Genomic DNA, 12757 nt, shown 5'->3' with positions numbered 1-12757 from the left:
TGTCACAAGTTAAAAACCGCAAGATTCAGCCAGAGCGAGCAAGGAGGGCAAAAGGACCAAAAGAAAGACATTATGCGACGGCATACACAAAACAATTTCACACACAATGAATACATTGGCAAAATACAGCGACACACAGGCAGACAGCCAGACAGACAATGGAATTTAAATAAAATGCATGTGCACGTTGCGCCCGCACCTAAATAAAAGAAAAAATCTCAACTTAAAGGATGAGCACAAGGGGGCACATCCACTCGAGCATCGAGGACAACGGCGAGCAAAAGTCCTTTGCCCACTACGACTGGTTACTATTACTGCTGATCCAACTGCTTCTCCTTCTCCTGCTACTGCTACTGCTTCTGATGTTGCTGCATTTGCATTACTTTTGCTGCGGCTGCTGTTGTGGCTGCGACTCTCAACGTGCTTTCGAAAGCAGTTTGAAATTATTGTCTTTCAAATCCTTTGCCATTGTCGCATGTTGCCATGTCTCCAAGAACTTGAGGCGCGGCATCCCAGCCGCATCCCGGAGACGCTGCATTTCAATGTTGCGTGTGCAGTTATTTTAAGCCAAGATTCCTGTAGTTGCTTTTGTTATTGTTGCTGCCTCTGCTGCTTCTGCTGTTGCTTACACACGCAAATGTCTTATTTATGCTCAGCACTTTTCTCTTCTCTACAACAACGACACGCTTGCCTCTCATCCCTCCTGCCGTCCATGTATAGGTATGTGGCTGGCTTCTTTCGATTGTGCACTGTTGTGGCTGCCACCGGCTTTGGGCGTCTGGCCCGACTGTGGCTTCAGTTGCAAATGTTGGCTTACAATAAACTGCACACTGCATTATTTCCTCGAAATGTCCATGTGGCCTGATACATTTGAGCAAGCAAACATCCTTTTTGAAGGTCATCATACTTGCTAAGGCTCAACCTTATTCAAAATTAAAACATTAGACTTTAAAATATATTTGCGGACCCTACAAAAATATCCAAAGAATAACTGAGAAATCAATGCTTCAGAATGCAGATATCAAGATCAATCAGGGGCGCCACAGAAATCTCTTCCGCCCAAGTTTCGCCTCAAACCCAATTCTCTCGTCTTTTGCTTGGATATTTAATTCAAAAAAAAACATAACAAAGACATTTTCCCACAAAAAAGAAAAGTATCATTGGAATATAAACCTTATAGATTTTCTGAACAATCTGCATCAAAAATATTTTGTATATCTTATGCAAATATTATTCAATTAGCAAATTACTAAATCTATAGTTAAAACAGTAGCATTCACACAGCATCCTAAACAGCCGAAGAGAAGCCCACTGAGCCCAAAAAGAAAATTACATTTTGCGAACATCACATTTTGCTGAGTCTTATTTTGTGATTTGAACGAAAGTTAAGAATAAAATATTTGTTTGACCCAAATCTTCTTTCAAATAAAATTCATGAAACTGTGTATTAAGTAAACGAACTTGGCGCAAATTTAGTGTTGCTGAGGGAGTTTCCTATGGCGGAGTTTTCTATGGTGCCCCTGAATATGATTGATCCTTGGAGAATTGAAAAAACTTTTTTAAATCTTCATACTGTATTCAAAGGATATTCGATTATTTTTACTTATTTTTTTCAGCCCAATTTTTTCCAATATTTAAGTGACTAAAACTGGATTTTTTAAATCACAGTTGCGACGTGAGCAGTACAGTAAGTTAAGTAAGAGCAAGTGGATCGCGATTTGAACTCAATTTTGTTTATACTCTGTACCTAAAAATGTAACAGACGGAAGACGACACAGCACCCCACATATGTATAACTGTCTCTCTGACCTATATTATAAGAGCTAGAGGCCTTATGTTATCGTATCGTATCTCTGATGCACCCGCTGCTGTTGTTGTTGCATAAGAGAAATAATCCCAATGCAAATGTGCAGTCATCTACCCTTTCCGTGGGTTCGAATCCCACAGGAAGTATAATCAATCACAAATTTTTGTTTAGGTTTTACCACAACTGGGTTTATTATTGTTTTAAAATTTTTGTAAATTTATAAAATTATTCAACACATAAGTACAGAGCTTTTCCACTTTCTATTTATATACAGACAGATAGGTAGACGGATGGAAGTCTTATCATCCTGGTCAAGAATATATACATTCCGGGGTTTGCCATGTCTCTTTCTGTTATTATATACAGTACATTCGCATTAAACTTGTATAGCCTTTTGGGTTTCTGGTACACGGTATACAAATTATTGAGATGTTGTTGTTGTTGAAGTGCATCTTCTAAAAATATAATCAGCTCTATTAGGTTCAAGGAACTTAAAGCAATGTGCCGTTTGTTCCCTTTAAAGACATGGAACTAGCAGACATACTAGTAACATATTGATTGCAACTTTAGAATCATTTTGAAAAAATTGCAATATTTTAAATTGTCCAGTATGGCTGTCTTTAAAAAAAAATTATATATATATATATATATATATATACATATATTAAATGCAAAAGTGCAAAAAGCTTTATTGAAGCAGAAAGAGACTATTTTGAATAAAATAAATTGATTTAGCCGAAAAAACCATTTGTTCTGTTTTTTTTAAAGTCCTGTTTACTTTGAAACACACCTTGTATGCAAAAGCGGTCTCCAATTGTGTAGCACAAACAATTCTGTGTGTTTGACAAATTTCAAGTTGGGCATAATTATTTTGAGCATAATTCTGCTTCTTTATTCGTGCTGTAGCCATATTCTAGCTTCAGCCCAGCTTTGCTTTCTTGTGCCAAGCTGCATTTTTGCCCTGCTTCTTACTTGTGTTGTGTTGTGTAAAAGAAAATTGTTTATATAGCTTTTGGCACACAACTTCACACATCTACTTACAATATGTACATACTCGTACAGTCTTTACTATTTAAAACGACAGGGCTGGGTGGTCCTACTTAAATTTTATTGCAAATAGACTCTTGTTTATTATGGCTCAGAATAGAGGCCGCTTATGGATGAATATTTTCTGTTGCATTTCAATTTTCCAATTAAAAATGGCATTGGAAGTATAACTTATTATAATGGTCTATAATGACGTTAGCTCGTTTAACTGACAACACTTAGCAACTAACTCAATAAACAATAGTTTAAAGTTTCCCAACTGGCGCCCCACAAGTCCTGACGACAACACGCAGGAGCAGCCAAGCTGATAGCGACGAAGGGGACGAAGGGGGCGACGGAGCATGTTATGCAATTTAACAAAATTATTTAAAATTCTGCAACGTGCAGCAAAAAGTGGAGCACAGAGAGTGAGCATAACTTGCAACATGGTACACAGCTCGGCAACTATATCAACAACGTCGTACCAACAACTTGAACTCACAGTCCATGGGTCAAGCAGCGCAATGGCAACTTTTAAATTAACCCTAATTCTAGCCGGGCAACTGCAATTGCAACTACAACTACACAACTTGTGAGGGTGCAAGTATTTTGACCCAAATAAAATGAGTACTGATTATTATGGACCCTATTGTAAAACTTCCAAGGGAACGTGCTCATTTATTCTGGACGCGATCGTAGGAGTGCAACTCTAAAAGCCTTGCACTCAGCCGACTGCCCATGCGCAGCTGTTGCATTCCAAAGCTTTTTATTTGCCAAAAATAAGCTTTCCTAATCTAATTAGATTTCCGGCTTAAGCAGATGATTTATTTCTGCTCAAGTCTTACTCAAGATCGGATGCACGTCGCTCTAAAGCACTTATAATATTTAATAAGGTCACGTGTTAGACCCAAAATATTTAATCGGAAGACATCGTCTCCATATAAAAACTGTGCGATTTATTCGAGGTGCCGGACTATTTTAAAACCCCCACCTAAGCGCGCCGCCGTGATTATTTTGATTGTTTTTATATTTTGGTGCAATTTGGCATTTACACCAGGTAAGCCTCGTGCAATGTCAATAATTTAATGCTTCTAACAAGCATCCCTTTACACCAGTGTAACGGCCCCGACATATATTGGTGGCTTTTGTTTTGGGCTACCAACGCATTTGCGAAATTTTGGTACGCTTACCCAGCCCAGATCGCAGTGTCGGCGCTAGGAACACGTGTGTTAAGGCCCAGCATGGGCAGGCGTTAGAGACACTCCCGGCTAGCTCAGTTGCCAGAGCATGAACTGATGCTAAAGCCCAACACCAGCTCTACTGAACCCCAGAATTTGACTCCAATGCGCGCCCTATAAGCTGATCTTTCGTATTAAAACATGGCGCTTGCCAAATCCACCTCCAGTTCAAATGGTTTTAGATCTGACCGCACCTAATTGAAAGAGACACACAGACCACAATCTTTGTATCGATGGGATAAGTCATATTTGCAAATAATCTTAATTTAATAGGTTAAATCTAATTCTGTTTTCTTTTTACGTCTTATAAAGCCTCGGTGCGCTATGAGTGTATTGTTGCAAACATAAAATGCCAATTTGTACCAACAGCCAATCAGCGTCAACAGGCCTGCTGACATCGATGGACTCTGAATGTTGTAAGTACGGCACAGTCGAAAATATTAAGTGTAAAAGGTCATAAATTGAGTGCAACAATAGCATAGCAATCCGCTAGAAAACTTTTGTTTACGTAAAACGCCTATAATTGAATGCGGCGTACATTTTGTTAGTATACTTAACTATTCACCTTTATTCTTGTATATATCACTTCCTAATTATAAGTAATTTTGTAAAAACACTTCTTATTTTCCTTATCTTACTTAAACTTCCTATCGTAATCAATATGAATTGTTTCTAAAGATGAATTTTCTTGAATTATATGCGGCTATTTTTGAAGAAAACATGATATAATTTAATTTCCCTATGGGCACCTAAAGTATCTCACACCTCAATTGCAAAAAGGGTAGGATCCTATAAGTTCTCCGATCCTACAGGTAGGGAGGGTATAGAAGAAGAACACTTCCATCTTAGTTCTTCAAATACATAAAGTAGACGCATCTCAAGGTAATACAAGTGGCTTTTTGGATTCATTCCTTATCTGTCTACGAATTTTTATTTATGTGACGGCCATGGAGTAAGCAGCACCAAAGAACCCCCCCATTAGCCCTGAGCACGGCTGGACCCCTATAGTAGACAGAGGTGTTGCCGAGACCGCATGATGTCGTGCACGTTACATAAGATAAAATGGCGCCCAACGTGTGGGGCCCGAAGAAGAAGAAATTTTAGGCTTCATGTCTAAACACCCCGCGCTTCCCAAAATTCCCTTCTAATATTCCTTTTCTCCTTAAACCACGCCTAATCATCCAACGTTCTTTTATTAGTTTCCGACCGTATATTTTGAATCTAGCTAGGAGAAGCTGACTTTAAGGTTATTGCCGTAGTCAGACCAGCAGTCAATTAATACGAGATTATTGTAAGTTTATGTCTGCTGTAATAAGCAGTCATAAATCTTTCAAGTAAAATATTACGTTAAATATCTCATTGCTTAGGACTATTAGATCTGATTGGTAGTCGAATCTTTTCCAAGTAAAAAGTATTTAAGTATTATATTTCATTCTAAATAGAATCGAGATTGTTCACGCTGGATATTTTCGGCATGTCCCTCTTCAATTTGGAATGTAATTCTATTTGATTTTTAAGTAGTTTCAGTATTTTCCATTGAGATGCCCTGCTTTATGCATGTATACATAAATTGTTGTGTGAGTGCTTATGGATAAGTCCCATTTAATAAATTTTTCGCAACTATCTTTTATCTATCGATACATCGAAATTGTTATACTCTTATAAGGAAAATTTTTTTTTCATTAATTCATAGTCATGGCTGTACGTCGTAGTACCGAGGACTTAGTCAGCTTATCAGGCGTACCGAACGAGTCTGTTATATGTACCATTTGTAATGACACAAGTTCAGAAATAGGTTTCACCGAAACCGTCTGCAAGCATAAGTTTCATAGGAACTGTCTATCAGAGTGGTTGAGTAATAACAACTCATGCCCAATTTGTAGGCAGCCTTGTACGCTCGCACAGAGCTCCGATAATCTCTCGGCACAACCTAGATCAAATTCTGGAGGTGTCGTTGGGAGACATCGTGCTCCAGTAGGTAACACTCAGTCAAGTGCCGCCCCTAGAACTCGGCAGGCAACGAGAGCACAAAATAGAAATACTCCAAGTAGAGTAAATATGCAGCCATCATCTAGTTCGCGCATAAGGCATGCACCAGGTGTTCAGGCTTCCGAGACTAATACCATATCCGAAGACCGTATTCAACAAATAATTGCTAATTCTTTAGAAAACTATCGGCTAAATATTACTGCGTCAGTAACTGACCAGATCAGCGCCGCAGTACGGAATTTGTCTTTGTCTGGCCTTTCAAGAGAAGCCCGAGAAGAGCCACAACTTGAATGGGAAAATGATATTCATTTAGGCGGTCCGCGTTCAGTCATTGGACACGACCATAGTCAAAGAAATAGAACGGCCAATGTTCGAGCCACTACACAGGAATTTACGATTGATCGTCCCGATAGAATTTCAAATGTTATTTCTAATTGGAAATTAAAATTCTCGGGATCTGCAAATGACATCCCAATCGAAGATTTTATATACAGAGTAAATTGTTTGACTTCACAATATTTCGATGGAAACTTTGAGTTATTGTACCAGTTTGCAAATCTATTGTTTTCCGGACCTGCTCTTTCTTTCTTTTGGAGAGTTCATAGGACCGTAGGTCATATGGATTGGTTTGAGTTGTGTAACCGCTTGAGAGAGAGATATCAAGATCAGCGAACTGACCGAGATATTAAAAATGCAATGAGGTGTCGGAAGCAAGGCAATAATGAGAGCTTTGACGAATTCCTCGATGCAATGTTAGCAATTGCCGATTCATTAAGAGATCCCATGTTAGAAAGTGACATAATTATTGAAGTTAGACATAACTTAAAGCCAGAATTAAAACTTGAATTATTGCACGTAAATACACCAGACTTAGCCACTTTACGTAAGGAATGTCATCGCCACGAAGAATTCTATCGTCACCTTCGAACGAAACCATATCCCAAGCGATTTATTAATTCTATCAATCATGAAGAGAATTTTGATGAACCACCAGAACAAGATTTTGAAATTGTCGATCAGGTCTGCGCGATACACCAAGCAAATAAGTTGAAATGTTGGAACTGTGACGAGCAAGGTCATAGATACCATGATTGTTTAAAACCTCGTCGTGTTTTCTGCTACGGGTGTGGCTTACTTGATACTTATAAGCCCAACTGTGTTAAATGTACACCGATATCGGAAAACTCAGCACAGGATGTCCACCGTGTTTCGATAGGGGATGTCCGACGTTAGCCTTGGGTTCAAATACAGTTTCATCTCAAGCATTACCAGACATACCATATAATACACCAGACGTAACACGTAATTTTCCATTCAAACCATATCATATACGATTACAAGAATTTAGGCAACGGAAAGCTGAGATTTTCAATGCTGTTCCAAAGCATCGTTCTTCATTACGCATGAGTAAATTTTGGCTCAATAGACACCGTTTAAAACAATTTAAAATATCTTCCATTGTGTATAAAAGTAACGATATACGCCCTTTTACTAGCATAGAGATATTTGGCACCTCGTATTTAGCACTTTTAGATAGTGGGGCCAACAAAAGCGTAATTGGTGGAACACTGGCGGAACAAGTTATCTCCAAACAAATGCAATTTAATTATATAAAAGGAGTAGTACATACAGCAGATGGCCACAAGCAAAGCGTTGCTGGAACGATAATAATACCCTTGACGTATAACTCAGTTCAAGAAAACTTTGAATTTCTAGTAGTACCGTCCATTCAACAGAATGTGATTTGTGGAATGGATTTCTGGAAAATATTTCACATTTCTATTTTACCAACTTGTTCTATAAGCGAAATTAATGTGGAAATAAACGAAGATTCGAACCAATTATTACTATCCGATGTTCAGAGACTTAAATTACAATCTGTCATTAATTACTTTCCCTCATCTGAACGTGATGGATTAGGGGAGACCTCATTGGTTGAGCATACAATTGACACGGCAGATGCCAAACCTATTAAGCAACGGTTTTACCCTTTATCTCCGGCTAAGGAGAAACTTTTGTGTGAAGAAGTTGACCGCATGATCAATTTAGGAGTTGTGGAAGAAGCTCCGTCATCGCCGTGGTCCTCTCCAGTCACACTCGTCGTCAAGCCAGGAAAAGTTAGGTTCTGTCTTGATGCTCGTAAGGTTAATGCAGTAACCATCAAGGATGCATATCCAATGCCAATTCTAGAGGGCTTGCTTAGTAGACTGCCTCCTGTGCATTGCATTTCAAAAATCGATCTAAAAGATGCATTTTGGCAAATTCGATTAGATCAGGATTCTCGTGCAAAAACAGCTTTTACTATTCCGAATCGACCCCTGTATCAGTTTAAACGAATGCCTTTCGGCCTCACAAACGCTCCACAAACCATGTGTAGGTTGATGGATCAGGTTATACCATATCAGTTAAAATCACATGTATTAGTATATCTCGATGATTTATTGATAATGTCATCTAATTTTGAAGAGCACTTAGAGCATCTTGCTACAGTATCCACACAACTGCGCAAAGCTGGACTTACCATAAACGTTAGTAAGAGCAAGTTTTGTTTAAATAAAGTTGATTATCTTGGATATGTTGTTGGCGAAGGTACACTTCAAATTAACCCTGATAAGATTCAAGCCATTGAAGAATTTCCAGCGCCTAAGACGCGCAAACAACTTAGAAGATTCCTAGGAATTACTGGTTGGTACCAGCGATTCATTTCCCAGTATTCATCAGTAATTTTTCCGCTCACGGAATTACTGCGTGGCAAATCGTTCGAATGGAATGAGCAAGCTCAAACGGCATTTGTCGATATCAAGCATAGACTATGCACAGCTCCATTTTTAGTCCATCCGAATTATGAAAAAGAATTTATTGTACAATGTGATGCCTCAATGTATGGCGTGGGTGCGGTTTTAGCTCAACTGGACGAAACAGGATGCGAGCGACCTATCGCATATATGTCGAAGAAATTAAATAAAGCTCAACGTAACTATACTGTTACTGAGCTTGAATGTTTAGCTGTAGTATTAGCTATAAAGAAATTCCGTATGTATGTTGAAGGACACTCTTTCAAAGTCGTCACTGATCATTCAAGCCTTCGTTGGCTTATGAACCAAGCTGACTTGAGTGGAAGATTGGCGAGATGGGCAATTAAATTGCAGGGATTCAATTTCAGCATCGAGCATCGTAAAGGAAGCGAAAATGTAGTAGCAGATGCGTTATCTCGTTCATTCGAAGAAAGTAACGAAATTGCCGCAGTAGAGATTGAACTCTTTCCAGAAATTGATTTAGATTCTGAAGCTTTTCGGTCCCCCGAATACAGTAAGCTTAAAGATAACTATTTGTCATCTAATCTACCAGACTTTCGAGTAATTGATAATTACATCTATCGGCGTAGCAGTTTTCATGAAGGAAGTGCAGATAAAGAGGACAGTTGGAAATTGTTTGTTCCAGAAGCATTGCGTAATAACGTGATAAGCTCCGCTCATGATCAACCATCGTCAGGACATTGTGGTATTGCCAAATGCCTTGAACGTATTCGACGTAGATTTTATTGGCCAAAAATGGTTAGTGATGTGCGGGACTATATAGGCAAGTGTGATATATGTAGAACATCCAAACACCCGACATGCGCACTTAAACCACCCATGGGAAATCAAGTGTCGAGCGAAAGACCCTTTCAGCGATTATATATTGATTTCATTGGTCCATTTCCTCGAACTAAAAGTGGAAAAGTCGGAATTTTTATTGTTCTTGACCATTTTTCAAAGTTTACCTTTCTTAAGGCAGTGAAGAAATTCACGTCAAAAATCGTTATAGACTTTTTGAGAGAAGAACTATTTACATGTTTTGGAGTACCCGAAGTAATTGTAAGCGATAATGGCACTCAATTTAAAAGCCATGATTTTGCGGCATTTATATCCAAGTACGGTATTCAGCACATTTGCACAGGCGCATATGCTCCACAATCAAACGCTGCAGAAAGAGTCAATCGATCTATTAATGCAGCGTTAAGAGCTTATATACGAACCGATCAGCGTACATGGGACGTATATTTACCTAGTATTAATTCGTCGTTAAGAAATTCAATCCATCAGTCAATTGGAATGTCGCCATACTTTGTAGTATTTGGCCAACATATGATAACTCACGGTCAAGATTATAAGTTGTTAAAGAAATTAGACTTACTCAGCGAAGGAATTGAGAAATTGGGAAGAGCTGATGATTTTCAGAAAATTCGTTCAACGATAGGAAAACAGTTAACGAAAGCCTACGAAAAGAATCAGCGAACATATGATTTGAGAAGTAGACCACGATCATTTGAGGTGGGGCAAGAGGTAATAAAACGAAATTTTGCCTTGAGCAATATGTCTACTAATTTCAATGCAAAATTAGCCCCAATAGGAACCAAAGCCAGAATTAAGCAGAAGCTTGGCCAATCTATCTATCTTCTCGAAGATCTTAAAGGAAGAGAATTAGGAAAATTTCATGCCAAAGATATTTGGTAAAGAAGATTCGAAAAGCACCCTTTGTTTTTTTTCAGCTTTTATCTTAGGCTGGTAGCCAAGATTAAACCTGTGGTGTGAGGGTGCAAGTATTTTGACCCAAATAAAATGAGTACTGATTATTATGGACCCTATTGTAAAACTTCCAAGGGAACGTGCTCATTTATTCTGGACGCGATCGTAGGAGTGCAACTCTAAAAGCCTTGCACTCAGCCGACTGCCCATGCGCAGCTGTTGCATTCCAAAGCTTTTTATTTGCCAAAAATAAGCTTTCCTAATCTAATTAGATTTCCGGCTTAAGCAGATGATTTATTTCTGCTCAAGTCTTACTCAAGATCGGATGCACGTCGCTCTAAAGCACTTATAATATTTAATAAGGTCACGTGTTAGACCCAAAATATTTAATCGGAAGACATCGTCTCCATATAAAAACTGTGCGATTTATTCGAGGTGCCGGACTATTTTAAAACCCCCACCTAAGCGCGCCGCCGTGATTATTTTGATTGTTTTTATATTTTGGTGCAATTTGGCATTTACACCAGGTAAGCCTCGTGCAATGTCAATAATTTAATGCTTCTAACAAGCATCCCTTTACACCAGTGTAACGGCCCCGACATATATTGGTGGCTTTTGTTTTGGGCTACCAACGCATTTGCGAAATTTTGGTACGCTTACCCAGCCCAGATCGCAGTGTCGGCGCTAGGAACACGTGTGTTAAGGCCCAGCATGGGCAGGCGTTAGAGACACTCCCGGCTAGCTCAGTTGCCAGAGCATGAACTGATGCTAAAGCCCAACACCAGCTCTACTGAACCCCAGAATTTGACTCCAATGCGCGCCCTATAAGCTGATCTTTCGTATTAAAACATGGCGCTTGCCAAATCCACCTCCAGTTCAAATGGTTTTAGATCTGACCGCACCTAATTGAAAGAGACACACAGACCACAATCTTTGTATCGATGGGATAAGTCATATTTGCAAATAATCTTAATTTAATAGGTTAAATCTAATTCTGTTTTCTTTTTACGTCTTATAAAGCCTCGGTGCGCTATGAGTGTATTGTTGCAAACATAAAATGCCAATTTGTACCAACAGCCAATCAGCGTCAACAGGCCTGCTGACATCGATGGACTCTGAATGTTGTAAGTACGGCACAGTCGAAAATATTAAGTGTAAAAGGTCATAAATTGAGTGCAACAATAGCATAGCAATCCGCTAGAAAACTTTTGTTTACGTAAAACGCCTATAATTGAATGCGGCGTACATTTTGTTAGTATACTTAACTATTCACCTTTATTCTTGTATATATCACTTCCTAATTATAAGTAATTTTGTAAAAACACTTCTTATTTTCCTTATCTTACTTAAACTTCCTATCGTAATCAATATGAATTGTTTCTAAAGATGAATTTTCTTGAATTATATGCGGCTATTTTTGAAGAAAACATGATATAATTTAATTTCCCTATGGGCACCTAAAGTATCTCACACCTCAATTGCAAAAAGGGTAGGATCCTATAAGTTCTCCGATCCTACAGGTAGGGAGGGTATAGAAGAAGAACACTTCCATCTTAGTTCTTCAAATACATAAAGTAGACGCATCTCAAGGTAATACAAGTGGCTTTTTGGATTCATTCCTTATCTGTCTACGAATTTTTATTTATGTGACGGCCATGGAGTAAGCAGCACCAAAGAACCCCCCCATTAGCCCTGAGCACGGCTGGACCCCTATAGTAGACAGAGGTGTTGCCGAGACCGCATGATGTCGTGCACGTTACAAACTTTACAATATTCTTGCACATTTTTCAACTTTAACAATTTATTAAGTGGGTCAAAAGCCACTAAAACTTCATTTATCATTGCATGAGCAGTCGACTACGCCCCCAACCCCAACTCCACCCGACCAGTACCACCAACAACAACATAAACCAAAGAGCAGCAGCTGACAAGCATCTGAACAACTGCAGGCCAACCGGGCTTTTTCTGGGCGGTGAGTAGTGGGCGGCATCTGAGAGGGGGTCGATGGGCGGTATGTGATGGGCAGCGGTTGAGCGCGTTAAAATGCCAACAAATCGCAGAGACGAATGAGCGAAGCAACTGGAAGCGTTTCCGGCATGCCGCAGCTATTTTTCCAGCCCCACAGAACAAAGCGGCGCGAGGAAAAAGAGGTCCCGCCAAGTTTGTCCGCCGTAAAAAGAATACGCTAA

The sequence above is a fragment of the Scaptodrosophila lebanonensis genome, unplaced genomic scaffold (genome assembly GCF_003285725.1).
Source record: "Scaptodrosophila lebanonensis strain 11010-0011.00,11010-0021.00 unplaced genomic scaffold, SlebRS2 tig00000001-arrow-pilon, whole genome shotgun sequence".
Classification (NCBI taxonomy): Eukaryota; Metazoa; Arthropoda; class Insecta; order Diptera; family Drosophilidae; genus Scaptodrosophila; species Scaptodrosophila lebanonensis.
The sequence above is the reverse complement of the archived record's forward strand: the minus strand, read 5'-3'. Positions refer to the sequence as shown.